This window comes from Crinia signifera, chromosome 7, assembly GCF_055691185.1.
Source record: "Crinia signifera chromosome 7, ASM5569118v1, whole genome shotgun sequence".
Taxonomy (NCBI): domain Eukaryota; kingdom Metazoa; phylum Chordata; class Amphibia; order Anura; family Myobatrachidae; genus Crinia; species Crinia signifera.
In genome coordinates this window covers 106,664,965-106,678,722 of record NC_139223.1, presented here as the reverse complement: position 1 = coordinate 106,678,722, position 13,758 = coordinate 106,664,965, and the positions used below count along the sequence as shown (strand labels likewise).

General features: G+C 38.8%; 26 non-coding genes and 3 pseudogenes across 26 annotated transcripts; all 29 read left to right on the top strand.

Annotated features, from left to right (window-relative positions):
- Nucleotides 1-325: 325 nt before the first annotated feature.
- Nucleotides 326-444, top strand: LOC146023528 (5S ribosomal RNA). The gene has a single exon (XR_014452942.1). It is a non-coding gene; the product is annotated as a 5S ribosomal RNA (ribosomal RNA).
- Nucleotides 445-788: 344 nt separating this feature from the next.
- LOC146022258 (5S ribosomal RNA) lies at nt 789-907 on the top strand. The gene has a single exon (XR_014451723.1). It is a non-coding gene; the product is annotated as a 5S ribosomal RNA (ribosomal RNA).
- Nucleotides 908-1,251: 344 nt separating this feature from the next.
- LOC146022257 (5S ribosomal RNA) lies at nt 1,252-1,370 on the top strand. Its single transcript, XR_014451722.1, has one exon. It is a non-coding gene; the product is annotated as a 5S ribosomal RNA (ribosomal RNA).
- Nucleotides 1,371-1,717: 347 nt separating this feature from the next.
- LOC146024031 (5S ribosomal RNA) lies at nt 1,718-1,836 on the top strand. The gene has a single exon (XR_014453428.1). It is a non-coding gene; the product is annotated as a 5S ribosomal RNA (ribosomal RNA).
- A 345-nt stretch (nt 1,837-2,181) lies between these two features.
- On the top strand, nt 2,182-2,300 carry LOC146023147 (5S ribosomal RNA). The gene has a single exon (XR_014452574.1). It is a non-coding gene; the product is annotated as a 5S ribosomal RNA (ribosomal RNA).
- A 345-nt stretch (nt 2,301-2,645) lies between these two features.
- LOC146025044 (5S ribosomal RNA) lies at nt 2,646-2,764 on the top strand (annotated as a pseudogene).
- Nucleotides 2,765-3,108: 344 nt separating this feature from the next.
- On the top strand, nt 3,109-3,227 carry LOC146022696 (5S ribosomal RNA). The gene has a single exon (XR_014452141.1). It is a non-coding gene; the product is annotated as a 5S ribosomal RNA (ribosomal RNA).
- A 345-nt stretch (nt 3,228-3,572) lies between these two features.
- Nucleotides 3,573-3,691, top strand: LOC146021514 (5S ribosomal RNA). Its single transcript, XR_014450997.1, has one exon. It is a non-coding gene; the product is annotated as a 5S ribosomal RNA (ribosomal RNA).
- A 347-nt stretch (nt 3,692-4,038) lies between these two features.
- LOC146024030 (5S ribosomal RNA) lies at nt 4,039-4,157 on the top strand. Its single transcript, XR_014453427.1, has one exon. It is a non-coding gene; the product is annotated as a 5S ribosomal RNA (ribosomal RNA).
- A 345-nt stretch (nt 4,158-4,502) lies between these two features.
- On the top strand, nt 4,503-4,621 carry LOC146023527 (5S ribosomal RNA). The gene has a single exon (XR_014452941.1). It is a non-coding gene; the product is annotated as a 5S ribosomal RNA (ribosomal RNA).
- A 344-nt stretch (nt 4,622-4,965) lies between these two features.
- Nucleotides 4,966-5,084, top strand: LOC146022256 (5S ribosomal RNA). The gene has a single exon (XR_014451721.1). It is a non-coding gene; the product is annotated as a 5S ribosomal RNA (ribosomal RNA).
- Nucleotides 5,085-5,428: 344 nt separating this feature from the next.
- LOC146022255 (5S ribosomal RNA) lies at nt 5,429-5,547 on the top strand. The gene has a single exon (XR_014451720.1). It is a non-coding gene; the product is annotated as a 5S ribosomal RNA (ribosomal RNA).
- Nucleotides 5,548-5,891: 344 nt separating this feature from the next.
- Nucleotides 5,892-6,010, top strand: LOC146022253 (5S ribosomal RNA). The gene has a single exon (XR_014451718.1). It is a non-coding gene; the product is annotated as a 5S ribosomal RNA (ribosomal RNA).
- A 344-nt stretch (nt 6,011-6,354) lies between these two features.
- LOC146022252 (5S ribosomal RNA) lies at nt 6,355-6,473 on the top strand. Its single transcript, XR_014451717.1, has one exon. It is a non-coding gene; the product is annotated as a 5S ribosomal RNA (ribosomal RNA).
- A 346-nt stretch (nt 6,474-6,819) lies between these two features.
- LOC146024028 (5S ribosomal RNA) lies at nt 6,820-6,938 on the top strand. The gene has a single exon (XR_014453425.1). It is a non-coding gene; the product is annotated as a 5S ribosomal RNA (ribosomal RNA).
- A 345-nt stretch (nt 6,939-7,283) lies between these two features.
- Nucleotides 7,284-7,402, top strand: LOC146023146 (5S ribosomal RNA). The gene has a single exon (XR_014452573.1). It is a non-coding gene; the product is annotated as a 5S ribosomal RNA (ribosomal RNA).
- A 345-nt stretch (nt 7,403-7,747) lies between these two features.
- LOC146025043 (5S ribosomal RNA) lies at nt 7,748-7,866 on the top strand (annotated as a pseudogene).
- A 344-nt stretch (nt 7,867-8,210) lies between these two features.
- Nucleotides 8,211-8,329, top strand: LOC146022695 (5S ribosomal RNA). Its single transcript, XR_014452140.1, has one exon. It is a non-coding gene; the product is annotated as a 5S ribosomal RNA (ribosomal RNA).
- Nucleotides 8,330-8,674: 345 nt separating this feature from the next.
- LOC146021513 (5S ribosomal RNA) lies at nt 8,675-8,793 on the top strand. The gene has a single exon (XR_014450996.1). It is a non-coding gene; the product is annotated as a 5S ribosomal RNA (ribosomal RNA).
- Nucleotides 8,794-9,140: 347 nt separating this feature from the next.
- Nucleotides 9,141-9,259, top strand: LOC146024027 (5S ribosomal RNA). Its single transcript, XR_014453424.1, has one exon. It is a non-coding gene; the product is annotated as a 5S ribosomal RNA (ribosomal RNA).
- A 345-nt stretch (nt 9,260-9,604) lies between these two features.
- On the top strand, nt 9,605-9,723 carry LOC146023145 (5S ribosomal RNA). Its single transcript, XR_014452572.1, has one exon. It is a non-coding gene; the product is annotated as a 5S ribosomal RNA (ribosomal RNA).
- A 345-nt stretch (nt 9,724-10,068) lies between these two features.
- Nucleotides 10,069-10,187, top strand: LOC146023526 (5S ribosomal RNA). Its single transcript, XR_014452940.1, has one exon. It is a non-coding gene; the product is annotated as a 5S ribosomal RNA (ribosomal RNA).
- A 344-nt stretch (nt 10,188-10,531) lies between these two features.
- On the top strand, nt 10,532-10,650 carry LOC146022251 (5S ribosomal RNA). The gene has a single exon (XR_014451716.1). It is a non-coding gene; the product is annotated as a 5S ribosomal RNA (ribosomal RNA).
- Nucleotides 10,651-10,994: 344 nt separating this feature from the next.
- Nucleotides 10,995-11,113, top strand: LOC146022250 (5S ribosomal RNA). Its single transcript, XR_014451715.1, has one exon. It is a non-coding gene; the product is annotated as a 5S ribosomal RNA (ribosomal RNA).
- Nucleotides 11,114-11,460: 347 nt separating this feature from the next.
- Nucleotides 11,461-11,579, top strand: LOC146024438 (5S ribosomal RNA). The gene has a single exon (XR_014453819.1). It is a non-coding gene; the product is annotated as a 5S ribosomal RNA (ribosomal RNA).
- A 345-nt stretch (nt 11,580-11,924) lies between these two features.
- On the top strand, nt 11,925-12,043 carry LOC146023144 (5S ribosomal RNA). The gene has a single exon (XR_014452571.1). It is a non-coding gene; the product is annotated as a 5S ribosomal RNA (ribosomal RNA).
- Nucleotides 12,044-12,388: 345 nt separating this feature from the next.
- LOC146025042 (5S ribosomal RNA) lies at nt 12,389-12,507 on the top strand (annotated as a pseudogene).
- Nucleotides 12,508-12,851: 344 nt separating this feature from the next.
- On the top strand, nt 12,852-12,970 carry LOC146022694 (5S ribosomal RNA). The gene has a single exon (XR_014452139.1). It is a non-coding gene; the product is annotated as a 5S ribosomal RNA (ribosomal RNA).
- A 345-nt stretch (nt 12,971-13,315) lies between these two features.
- LOC146021512 (5S ribosomal RNA) lies at nt 13,316-13,434 on the top strand. The gene has a single exon (XR_014450995.1). It is a non-coding gene; the product is annotated as a 5S ribosomal RNA (ribosomal RNA).
- Nucleotides 13,435-13,758: the final 324 nt, after the last annotated feature.

Genomic DNA, 13,758 nt, shown 5'->3' with positions numbered 1-13,758 from the left:
TGTTTTTATTCTCTATCTATTTAAATTGGAAACTTTTTCTTTTTATTGCCAGCACAGACATTTAGAAGAGGTCAAACATACACAATAGCCATCACCTAAAGACTTACCACACTGTTTAGGCCCAATTCCAACTGCTTTTGGCAGCTAAACAGTGTTGAGCCTCTTTAGTAGTTTAATTTAAGATCCCCTGCTAATATCATGTCCTGTAGGTCTTTTTACATTGCCAACACATGATTTTTTTCAGTAAGCAAAAACAGTTACGAAACTTTTTTATTAGCTTACCTGGTGATAGAAGTAGAAGAGGGCAAAAAAGTGCCTGTATCTCACCTACAGCCATACCACATTGGATATGCCCAATCTCGTCTGATCTTGGAAGCTAAGCAGTGTTGGGCCTGGTTAGTACTTGGGTGGGAGACAACATGGGAACACCAGGTGCTGTAGGTTTTTTCACATTACTGGCAAATTGTTTTTATTCTCTAGCTATTTAAATTGGAAACTTTTTCTTTTTATTGCCTGTAGAGACATTTGTAAGAGGTCAAACAGACACAATAGCCATCACCTAAAGACTTACCACACTGTTTAGGCCCAATTCCAACTGCTTTTGGCAGCTAAACAGTGTTAAGCCTCTTTAGTAGTTTAATTTAAGATCCCCTGCTAATATCATGTCCTGTAGGTCTTTTTACATTACCAACACATGATTTTTTTCAGTAAGCAAAAACAGTTAGGAAGCTTTTTTATTAGCTTACCTGGTGATAGAAGAGAAGAGGTCAAAAAAGAGCATGTATCTCACCTACAGCCATACCACATTGGATAGGCCCAATCTCGTCTGATCTTGGAAGCTAAGCAGTGTTGGGCCTGGTTAGTACTTGGGTGGGAGACCACATGGGAACACCTGGTGCTGTAGGTTTTTTCACATTACTGGCAAATTGTTTTTATTCTCTATCTATTTAAATTGGAAACTTTTTCTTTTTATTGCCAGCACAGACATTTAGAAGAGGTCAAACATACACAATAGCCATCACCTAAAGACTTACCACACTGTTTAGGCCCAATTCCAACTGCTTTTGGCAGCTAAACAGTGTTGAGCCTCTTTAGTATTTTAATTTAAGATCCCCTGCTAATATCATGTCCTGTAGGTCTTTTTACATTACCAACACATGATTTTTTTCAGTAAGCAAAAACAGTTAGGAAGCTTTTTTATTAGCTTACCTGGTGATAGAAGAGAAGAGGGCAAAAAAGAGCATGTATCTCACCTACAGCCATACCACATTGGATAGGCCCAATCTCGTCTGATCTTGGAAGCTAAGCAGTGTTGGGCCTGGTTAGTACTTGGGTGGGAGACCACATGGGAACACCTGGTGCTGTAGGTTTTTTCACATTACTGGCAAATTGTTTTTATTCTCTAGCTATTTAAATTGGAAACTTTTTCTTTTTATTGCCAGTACAGACATTTGGAAGAGGTCAAACAGACACAATAGCCATCACCTAAAGACTTACCACACTGTTTAGGCCCAATTCCAACTGCTTTTGGCAGCTAAACAGTGTATGAGCCTCTTTAGTTGTTTCATTTAAGATCCCCTGCTAATATCATGTCCTGTAGGTCTTTTTACATTACCAAAACATGATTTTTTTCATTAAGCCAAAACAGTTAGGAAACTTTTTTTATTAGCTTACCTGGTGATAGAAGTAGAAGAGGGCAAAAAAGTGCATGTATCTCACCTACAGCCATACCACATTGGATAGGGCCAATCTCATCTGATCTTGGAAGCTAAGCAGTGTTGGGCCTGGTTAGTACTTGGGTGGGAGACCACATGGGAACACCAGGTGTTGTAGGTTTTTTCACATTACTGGCAAATTGTTTTTATTCTCTATCTATTTAAATTGGAAACTTTTTCTTTTTATTGCCAGCACAGACATTTAGCAGAGGTCAAACATACACAATAGCCATCACCTAAAGACTTACCACACTGTTTAGGCCCAATTCCAACTGCTTTTGGCAGCTAAACAGTGTTGAGCCTCTTTAGTCGTTTAATTTAAGATCCCCTGCTAATATCATGTCCTGTAGGTCTTTTTACATTGCCAACACATGATTTTTTTCAGTAAGCAAAAACAGTTACGAAACTTTTTTATTAGCTTACCTGGTGATAGAAGTAGAAGAGGGCAAAAAAGTGCCTGTATCTCACCTACAGCCATACCACATTGGATATGCCCAATCTCGTCTGATCTTGGAAGCTAAGCAGTGTTTGGCCTGGTTAGTACTTGGGTGGGAGACCACATGGGAACACCAGGTGCTGTAGGTTTTTTCACATTACTGGCAAATTGTTTTTATTCTCTAGCTATTTAAATTGGAAACTTTTTCTTTTTATTGCCTGTAGAGACATTTGTAAGAGGTCAAACAGACACAATAGCCATCACCTAAAGACTTACCACACTGTTTAGGCCCAATTCCAACTGCTTTTGGCAGCTAAACAGTGTTGAGCCTCTTTAGTAGTTTAATTTAAGATCCCCTGCTAATATCATGTCCTGTAGGTCTTTTTACATTACCAAAACATGATTTTTTTAATTAAGCCAAAACAGTTAGGAAACTTTTTTATTAGCTTACCTGGTGATATAAGTAGAAGAGGGCAAAAAAGTGCCTGTATCTCACCTACAGCCATACCACATTGGATAGCCCCAATCTCGTCTGATCTTGGAAGCTAAGAAGTGTTGGGCCTGGTTAGTAATTGGGTGGGAGACCACATGTGAACACCAGGTGCTGTAGGTTTTTTCACATTACTGGCAAATTGTTTTTATTCTCTATCTATTTAAATTGGAAACTTTTTCTTTTTATTGCCAGCACAGACATTTAGAAGAGGTCAAACATACACAATAGCCATCACCTAAAGACTTACCACACTGTTTAGGCCCAATTCCAACTGCTTTTGGCAGCTAAACAGTGTTGAGCCTCTTTAGTATTTTAATTTAAGATCCCCTGCTAATATCATGTCCTGTAGGTCTTTTTACATTACCAACACATGATTTTTTTCAGTAAGCAAAAACAGTTAGGAAGCTTTTTTATTAGCTTACCTGGTGATAGAAGAGAAGAGGGCAAAAAAGAGCATGTATCTCACCTACAGCCATACCACATTGGATAGGCCCAATCTCATCTGATCTTGGAAGCTAAGCAGTGTTGGGCTTGGTTAGTACTTGGGTGGGAGACCACATGGGAACACCAGGTGCTGTAGGTTTTTTCACATTACTGGCAAATTGTTTTTATTCTCTATCTATTTAAATTGGAAACTTTTTCTTTTTATTGCCAGCACAGACATTTAGAAGAGGTCAAACATACACAATAGCCATCACCTAAAGACTTACCACACTGTTTAGGCCCAATTCCAACTGCTTTTGGCAGCTAAACAGTGTTGAGCCTCTTTAGTCGTTTAATTTAAGATCCCCTGCTAATATCATGTCCTGTAGGTCTTTTTACATTGCCAACACATGATTTTTTTCAGTAAGCAAAAACAGTTACGAAGCTTTTTTATTAGCTTACCTGGTGATAGAAGTAGAAGAGGGCAAAAAAGTGCATGTATCTCACCTACAGCCATACCACATTGGATAGGCCCAATCTCATCTGATCTTGGAAGCTAAGCAGTGTTGGGCCTGGTTAGTACTTGGGTGGGAGACCACATGGGAACACCAGGTGCTGTAGGTTTTTTCACATTACTGGCAAATTGTTTTTATTCTCTAGCTATTTAAATTGGAAACTTTTTCTTTTTATTGCTTGTAGAGACATTTGTAAGAGGTCAAACAGACACAATAGCCATCACCTAAAGACTTACCACACTGTTTAGGCCCAATTCCAACTGCTTTTGGCAGCTAAACAGTGTATGAGCCTCTTTAGTTGTTTCATTTAAGATCCCCTGCTAATATCATGTCCTGTAGGTCTTTTTACATTACCAAAACATGATTTTTTTCATTAAGCCAAAACAGTTAGGAAACTTTTTTTATTAGCTTACCTGGTGATAGAAGTAGAAGAGGGCAAAAAAGTGCATGTATCTCACCTACAGCCATACCACATTGGATAGGGCCAATCTCATCTGATCTTGGAAGCTAAGCAGTGTTGGGCCTGGTTAGTACTTGGGTGGGAGACCACATGGGAACACCAGGTGTTGTAGGTTTTTTCACATTACTGGCAAATTGTTTTTATTCTCTATCTATTTAAATTGGAAACTTTTTCTTTTTATTGCCAGCACAGACATTTAGCAGAGGTCAAACATACACAATAGCCATCACCTAAAGACTTACCACACTGTTTAGGCCCAATTCCAACTGCTTTTGGCAGCTAAACAGTGTTGAGCCTCTTTAGTCGTTTAATTTAAGATCCCCTGCTAATATCATGTCCTGTAGGTCTTTTTACATTGCCAACACATGATTTTTTTCAGTAAGCAAAAACAGTTACGAAACTTTTTTATTAGCTTACCTGGTGATAGAAGTAGAAGAGGGCAAAAAAGTGCCTGTATCTCACCTACAGCCATACCACATTGGATATGCCCAATCTCGTCTGATCTTGGAAGCTAAGCAGTGTTGGGCCTGGTTAGTACTTGGGTGGGAGACAACATGGGAACACCAGGTGCTGTAGGTTTTTTCACATTACTGGCAAATTGTTTTTATTCTCTAGCTATTTAAATTGGAAACTTTTTCTTTTTATTGCCTGTAGAGACATTTGTAAGAGGTCAAACAGACACAATAGCCATCATCTAAAGACTTACCACACTGTTTAGGCCCAATTCCAACTGCTTTTGGCAGCTAAACAGTGTTAAGCCTCTTTAGTAGTTTAATTTAAGATCCCCTGCTAATATCATGTCCTGTAGGTCTTTTTACATTACCAACACATGATTTTTTTCAGTAAGCAAAAACAGTTAGGAAGCTTTTTTATTAGCTTACCTGGTGATAGAAGAGAAGAGGTCAAAAAAGAGCATGTATCTCACCTACAGCCATACCACATTGGATAGGCCCAATCTCGTCTGATCTTGGAAGCTAAGCAGTGTTGGGCCTGGTTAGTACTTGGGTGGGAGACCACATGGGAACACCTGGTGCTGTAGGTTTTTTCACATTACTGGCAAATTGTTTTTATTCTCTATCTATTTAAATTGGAAACTTTTTCTTTTTATTGCCAGCACAGACATTTAGAAGAGGTCAAACATACACAATAGCCATCACCTAAAGACTTACCACACTGTTTAGGCCCAATTCCAACTGCTTTTGGCAGCTAAACAGTGTTGAGCCTCTTTAGTATTTTAATTTAAGATCCCCTGCTAATATCATGTCCTGTAGGTCTTTTTACATTACCAACACATGATTTTTTTCAGTAAGCAAAAACAGTTAGGAAGCTTTTTTATTAGCTTACCTGGTGATAGAAGAGAAGAGGGCAAAAAAGAGCATGTATCTCACCTACAGCCATACCACATTGGATAGGCCCAATCTCGTCTGATCTTGGAAGCTAAGCAGTGTTGGGCCTGGTTAGTACTTGGGTGGGAGACCACATGGGAACACCTGGTGCTGTAGGTTTTTTCACATTACTGGCAAATTGTTTTTATTCTCTAGCTATTTAAATTGGAAACTTTTTCTTTTTATTGCCTGTAGAGACATTTGTAAGAGGTCAAACAGACACAATAGCCATCATCTAAAGACTTACCACACTGTTTAGGCCCAATTCCAACTGCTTTTGGCAGCTAAACAGTGTTAAGCCTCTTTAGTAGTTTAATTTAAGATCCCCTGCTAATATCATGTCCTGTAGGTCTTTTTACATTACCAACACATGATTTTTTTCAGTAAGCAAAAACAGTTAGGAAGCTTTTTTATTAGCTTACCTGGTGATAGAAGAGAAGAGGTCAAAAAAGAGCATGTATCTCACCTACAGCCATACCACATTGGATAGGCCCAATCTCGTCTGATCTTGGAAGCTAAGCAGTGTTGGGCCTGGTTAGTACTTGGGTGGGAGACCACATGGGAACACCTGGTGCTGTAGGTTTTTTCACATTACTGGCAAATTGTTTTTATTCTCTATCTATTTAAATTGGAAACTTTTTCTTTTTATTGCCAGCACAGACATTTAGAAGAGGTCAAACATACACAATAGCCATCACCTAAAGACTTACCACACTGTTTAGGCCCAATTCCAACTGCTTTTGGCAGCTAAACAGTGTTGAGCCTCTTTAGTATTTTAATTTAAGATCCCCTGCTAATATCATGTCCTGTAGGTCTTTTTACATTACCAACACATGATTTTTTTCAGTAAGCAAAAACAGTTAGGAAGCTTTTTTATTAGCTTACCTGGTGATAGAAGAGAAGAGGGCAAAAAAGAGCATGTATCTCACCTACAGCCATACCACATTGGATAGGCCCAATCTCGTCTGATCTTGGAAGCTAAGCAGTGTTGGGCCTGGTTAGTACTTGGGTGGGAGACCACATGGGAACACCTGGTGCTGTAGGTTTTTTCACATTACTGGCAAATTGTTTTTATTCTCTAGCTATTTAAATTGGAAACTTTTTCTTTTTATTGCCAGTACAGACATTTGGAAGAGGTCAAACAGACACAATAGCCATCACCTAAAGACTTACCACACTGTTTAGGCCCAATTCCAACTGCTTTTGGCAGCTAAACAGTGTATGAGCCTCTTTAGTTGTTTCATTTAAGATCCCCTGCTAATATCATGTCCTGTAGGTCTTTTTACATTACCAAAACATGATTTTTTTCATTAAGCCAAAACAGTTAGGAAACTTTTTTATTAGCTTACCTGGTGATAGAAGTAGAAGAGGGCAAAAAAGTGCATGTATCTCACCTACAGCCATACCACATTGGATAGGGCCAATCTCATCTGATCTTGGAAGCTAAGCAGTGTTGGGCCTGGTTAGTACTTGGGTGGGAGACCACATGGGAACACCAGGTGTTGTAGGTTTTTTCACATTACTGGCAAATTGTTTTTATTCTCTATCTATTTAAATTGGAAACTTTTTCTTTTTATTGCCAGCACAGACATTTAGCAGAGGTCAAACATACACAATAGCCATCACCTAAAGACTTACCACACTGTTTAGGCCCAATTCCAACTGCTTTTGGCAGCTAAACAGTGTTGAGCCTCTTTAGTCGTTTAATTTAAGATCCCCTGCTAATATCATGTCCTGTAGGTCTTTTTACATTGCCAACACATGATTTTTTTCAGTAAGCAAAAACAGTTACGAAACTTTTTTATTAGCTTACCTGGTGATAGAAGTAGAAGAGGGCAAAAAAGTGCCTGTATCTCACCTACAGCCATACCACATTGGATATGCCCAATCTCGTCTGATCTTGGAAGCTAAGCAGTGTTTGGCCTGGTTAGTACTTGGGTGGGAGACCACATGGGAACACCAGGTGCTGTAGGTTTTTTCACATTACTGGCAAATTGTTTTTATTCTCTAGCTATTTAAATTGGAAACTTTTTCTTTTTATTGCCTGTAGAGACATTTGTAAGAGGTCAAACAGACACAATAGCCATCACCTAAAGACTTACCACACTGTTTAGGCCCAATTCCAACTGCTTTTGGCAGCTAAACAGTGTTGAGCCTCTTTAGTAGTTTAATTTAAGATCCCCTGCTAATATCATGTCCTGTAGGTCTTTTTACATTACCAAAACATGATTTTTTTAATTAAGCCAAAACAGTTAGGAAACTTTTTTATTAGCTTACCTGGTGATATAAGTAGAAGAGGGCAAAAAAGTGCCTGTATCTCACCTACAGCCATACCACATTGGATAGCCCCAATCTCGTCTGATCTTGGAAGCTAAGAAGTGTTGGGCCTGGTTAGTAATTGGGTGGGAGACCACATGTGAACACCAGGTGCTGTAGGTTTTTTCACATTACTGGCAAATTGTTTTTATTCTCTATCTATTTAAATTGGAAACTTTTTCTTTTTATTGCCAGCACAGACATTTAGAAGAGGTCAAACATACACAATAGCCATCACCTAAAGACTTACCACACTGTTTAGGCCCAATTCCAACTGCTTTTGGCAGCTAAACAGTGTTGAGCCTCTTTAGTATTTTAATTTAAGATCCCCTGCTAATATCATGTCCTGTAGGTCTTTTTACATTACCAACACATGATTTTTTTCAGTAAGCAAAAACAGTTAGGAAGCTTTTTTATTAGCTTACCTGGTGATAGAAGAGAAGAGGGCAAAAAAGAGCATGTATCTCACCTACAGCCATACCACATTGGATAGGCCCAATCTCATCTGATCTTGGAAGCTAAGCAGTGTTGGGCTTGGTTAGTACTTGGGTGGGAGACCACATGGGAACACCAGGTGCTGTAGGTTTTTTCACATTACTGGCAAATTGTTTTTATTCTCTATCTATTTAAATTGGAAACTTTTTCTTTTTATTGCCAGCACAGACATTTAGAAGAGGTCAAACATACACAATAGCCATCACCTAAAGACTTACCACACTGTTTAGGCCCAATTCCAACTGCTTTTGGCAGCTAAACAGTGTTGAGCCTCTTTAGTCGTTTAATTTAAGATCCCCTGCTAATATCATGTCCTGTAGGTCTTTTTACATTGCCAACACATGATTTTTTTCAGTAAGCAAAAACAGTTACGAAGCTTTTTTATTAGCTTACCTGGTGATAGAAGTAGAAGAGGGCAAAAAAGTGCATGTATCTCACCTACAGCCATACCACATTGGATAGGCCCAATCTCATCTGATCTTGGAAGCTAAGCAGTGTTGGGCCTGGTTAGTACTTGGGTGGGAGACCACATGGGAACACCAGGTGCTGTAGGTTTTTTCACATTACTGGCAAATTGTTTTTATTCTCTAGCTATTTAAATTGGAAACTTTTTCTTTTTATTGCTTGTAGAGACATTTGTAAGAGGTCAAACAGACACAATAGCCATCACCTAAAGACTTACCACACTGTTTAGGCCCAATTCCAACTGCTTTTGGCAGCTAAACAGTGTATGAGCCTCTTTAGTTGTTTCATTTAAGATCCCCTGCTAATATCATGTCCTGTAGGTCTTTTTACATTACCAAAACATGATTTTTTTCATTAAGCCAAAACAGTTAGGAAACTTTTTTTATTAGCTTACCTGGTGATAGAAGTAGAAGAGGGCAAAAAAGTGCATGTATCTCACCTACAGCCATACCACATTGGATAGGGCCAATCTCATCTGATCTTGGAAGCTAAGCAGTGTTGGGCCTGGTTAGTACTTGGGTGGGAGACCACATGGGAACACCAGGTGTTGTAGGTTTTTTCACATTACTGGCAAATTGTTTTTATTCTCTATCTATTTAAATTGGAAACTTTTTCTTTTTATTGCCAGCACAGACATTTAGCAGAGGTCAAACATACACAATAGCCATCACCTAAAGACTTACCACACTGTTTAGGCCCAATTCCAACTGCTTTTGGCAGCTAAACAGTGTTGAGCCTCTTTAGTCGTTTAATTTAAGATCCCCTGCTAATATCATGTCCTGTAGGTCTTTTTACATTGCCAACACATGATTTTTTTAAGTAAGCAAAAACAGTTACGAAACTTTTTTATTAGCTTACCTGGTGATAGAAGTAGAAGAGGGCAAAAAAGTGCCTGTATCTCACCTACAGCCATACCACATTGGATATGCCCAATCTCGTCTGATCTTGGAAGCTAAGCAGTGTTTGGCCTGGTTAGTACTTGGGTGGGAGACCACATGGGAACACCAGGTGCTGTAGGTTTTTTCACGTTACTGGCAAATTGTTTTTATTCTCTATCTATTTAAATTGGAAACTTTTTCTTTTTATTGCCAGCACAGACATTTAGAAGAGGTCAAACATACACAATAGCCATCACCTAAAGACTTACCACACTGTTTAGGCCCAATTCCAACTGCTTTTGGCAGCTAAACAGTGTTGAGCCTCTTTAGTAGTTTAATTTAAGATCCCCTGCTAATATCATGTCCTGTAGGTCTTTTTACATTGCCAACACATGATTTTTTTCAGTAAGCAAAAACAGTTACGAAACTTTTTTATTAGCTTACCTGGTGATAGAAGTAGAAGAGGGCAAAAAAGTGCCTGTATCTCACCTACAGCCATACCACATTGGATATGCCCAATCTCGTCTGATCTTGGAAGCTAAGCAGTGTTGGGCCTGGTTAGTACTTGGGTGGGAGACAACATGGGAACACCAGGTGCTGTAGGTTTTTTCACATTACTGGCAAATTGTTTTTATTCTCTAGCTATTTAAATTGGAAACTTTTTCTTTTTATTGCCTGTAGAGACATTTGTAAGAGGTCAAACAGACACAATAGCCATCACCTAAAGACTTACCACACTGTTTAGGCCCAATTCCAACTGCTTTTGGCAGCTAAACAGTGTTAAGCCTCTTTAGTAGTTTAATTTAAGATCCCCTGCTAATATCATGTCCTGTAGGTCTTTTTACATTACCAACACATGATTTTTTTCAGTAAGCAAAAACAGTTAGGAAGCTTTTTTATTAGCTTACCTGGTGATAGAAGAGAAGAGGTCAAAAAAGAGCATGTATCTCACCTACAGCCATACCACATTGGATAGGCCCAATCTCGTCTGATCTTGGAAGCTAAGCAGTGTTGGGCCTGGTTAGTACTTGGGTGGGAGACCACATGGGAACACCTGGTGCTGTAGGTTTTTTCACATTACTGGCAAATTGTTTTTATTCTCTATCTATTTAAATTGGAAACTTTTTCTTTTTATTGCCAGCACAGACATTTAGAAGAGGTCAAACATACACAATAGCCATCACCTAAAGACTTACCACACTGTTTAGGCCCAATTCCAACTGCTTTTGGCAGCTAAACAGTGTTGAGCCTCTTTAGTATTTTAATTTAAGATCCCCTGCTAATATCATGTCCTGTAGGTCTTTTTACATTACCAACACATGATTTTTTTCAGTAAGCAAAAACAGTTAGGAAGCTTTTTTATTAGCTTACCTGGTGATAGAAGAGAAGAGGGCAAAAAAGAGCATGTATCTCACCTACAGCCATACCACATTGGATAGGCCCAATCTCGTCTGATCTTGGAAGCTAAGCAGTGTTGGGCCTGGTTAGTACTTGGGTGGGAGACCACATGGGAACACCTGGTGCTGTAGGTTTTTTCACATTACTGGCAAATTGTTTTTATTCTCTAGCTATTTAAATTGGAAACTTTTTCTTTTTATTGCCAGTACAGACATTTGGAAGAGGTCAAACAGACACAATAGCCATCACCTAAAGACTTACCACACTGTTTAGGCCCAATTCCAACTGCTTTTGGCAGCTAAACAGTGTATGAGCCTCTTTAGTTGTTTCATTTAAGATCCCCTGCTAATATCATGTCCTGTAGGTCTTTTTACATTACCAAAACATGATTTTTTTCATTAAGCCAAAACAGTTAGGAAACTTTTTTTATTAGCTTACCTGGTGATAGAAGTAGAAGAGGGCAAAAAAGTGCATGTATCTCACCTACAGCTATACCACATTGGATAGGGCCAATCTCATCTGATCTTGGAAGCTAAGCAGTGTTGGGCCTGGTTAGTACTTGGGTGGGAGACCACATGGGAACACCAGGTGTTGTAGGTTTTTTCACATTACTGGCAAATTGTTTTTATTCTCTATCTATTTAAATTGGAAACTTTTTCTTTTTATTGCCAGCACAGACATTTAGCAGAGGTCAAACATACACAATAGCCATCACCTAAAGACTTACCACACTGTTTAGGCCCAATTCCAACTGCTTTTGGCAGCTAAACAGTGTTGAGCCTCTTTAGTCGTTTAATTTAAGATCCCCTGCTAATATCATGTCCTGTAGGTCTTTTTACATTGCCAACACATGATTTTTTTCAGTAAGCAAAAACAGTTACGAAACTTTTTTATTAGCTTACCTGGTGATAGAAGTAGAAGAGGGCAAAAAAGTGCCTGTATCTCACCTACAGCCATACCACATTGGATATGCCCAATCTCGTCTGATCTTGGAAGCTAAGCAGTGTTTGGCCTGGTTAGTACTTGGGTGGGAGACCACATGGGAACACCAGGTGCTGTAGGTTTTTTCACATTACTGGCAAATTGTTTTTATTCTCTAGCTATTTAAATTGGAAACTTTTTCTTTTTATTGCCTGTAGAGACATTTGTAAGAGGTCAAACAGACACAATAGCCATCACCTAAAGACTTACCACACTGTTTAGGCCCAATTCCAACTGCTTTTGGCAGCTAAACAGTGTTGAGCCTCTTTAGTAGTTTAATTTAAGATCCCCTGCTAATATCATGTCCTGTAGGTCTTTTTACATTACCAAAACATGATTTTTTTAATTAAGCCAAAACAGTTAGGAAACTTTTTTATTAGCTTACCTGGTGATATAAGTAGAAGAGGGCAAAAAAGTGCCTGTATCTCACCTACAGCCATACCACATTGGATAGCCCCAATCTCGTCTGATCTTGGAAGCTAAGAAGTGTTGGGCCTGGTTAGTAATTGGGTGGGAGACCACATGTGAACACCAGGTGCTGTAGGTTTTTTCACATTACTGGCAAATTGTTTTTATTCTCTATCTATTTAAATTGGAAACTTTTTCTTTTTATTGCCAGCACAGACATTTAGAAGAGGTCAAACATACACAATAGCCATCACCTAAAGACTTACCACACTGTTTAGGCCCAATTCCAACTGCTTTTGGCAGCTAAACAGTGTTGAGCCTCTTTAGTATTTTAATTTAAGATCCCCTGCTAATATCATGTCCTGTAGGTCTTTTTACATTACCAACACATGATTTTTTTCAGTAAGCAAAAACAGTTAGGAAGCTTTTTTATTAGCTTACCTGGTGATAGAAGAGAAGAGGGCAAAAAAGAGCATGTATCTCACCTACAGCCATACCACATTGGATAGGCCCAATCTCATCTGATCTTGGAAGCTAAGCAGTGTTGGGCTTGGTTAGTACTTGGGTGGGAGACCACATGGGAACACCAGGTGCTGTAGGTTTTTTCACATTACTGGCAAATTGTTTTTATTCTCTATCTATTTAAATTGGAAACTTTTTCTTTTTATTGCCAGCACAGACATTTAGAAGAGGTCAAACATACACAATAGCCATCACCTAAAGACATACCACACTGTTTAGGCCCAATTCCAACTGCTTTTGGCAGCTAAACAGTGTTGAGCCTCTTTAGTCGTTTAATTTAAGATCCCCTGCTAATATCATGTCCTGTAGGTCTTTTTACATTGCCAACACATGATTTTTTTCAGTAAGCAAAAACAGTTACGAAGCTTTTTTATTAGCTTACCTGGTGATAGAAGTAGAAGAGGGCAAAAAAGTGCATGTATCTCACCTACAGCCATACCACATTGGATAGGCCCAATCTCATCTGATCTTGGAAGCTAAGCAGTGTTGGGCCTGGTTAGTACTTGGGTGGGAGACCACATGGGAACACCAGGTGCTGTAGGTTTTTTCACATTACTGGCAAATTGTTTTTATTCTCTAGCTATTTAAATTGGAAACTTTTTCTTTTTATTGCTTGTAGAGACATTTGTAAGAGGTCAAACAGACACAATAGCCATCACCTAAAGACTTACCACACTGTTTAGGCCCAATTCCAACTGCTTTTGGCAGCTAAACAGTGTATGAGCCTCTTTAGTTGTTTCATTTAAGATCCCCTGCTAATATCATGTCCTGTAGGTCTTTTTACATTACCAAAACATGATTTTTTTCATTAAGCCAAAACAGTTAGGAAACTTTTTTTTATTAGCTTACCTGGTGATAGAAGTAGAAG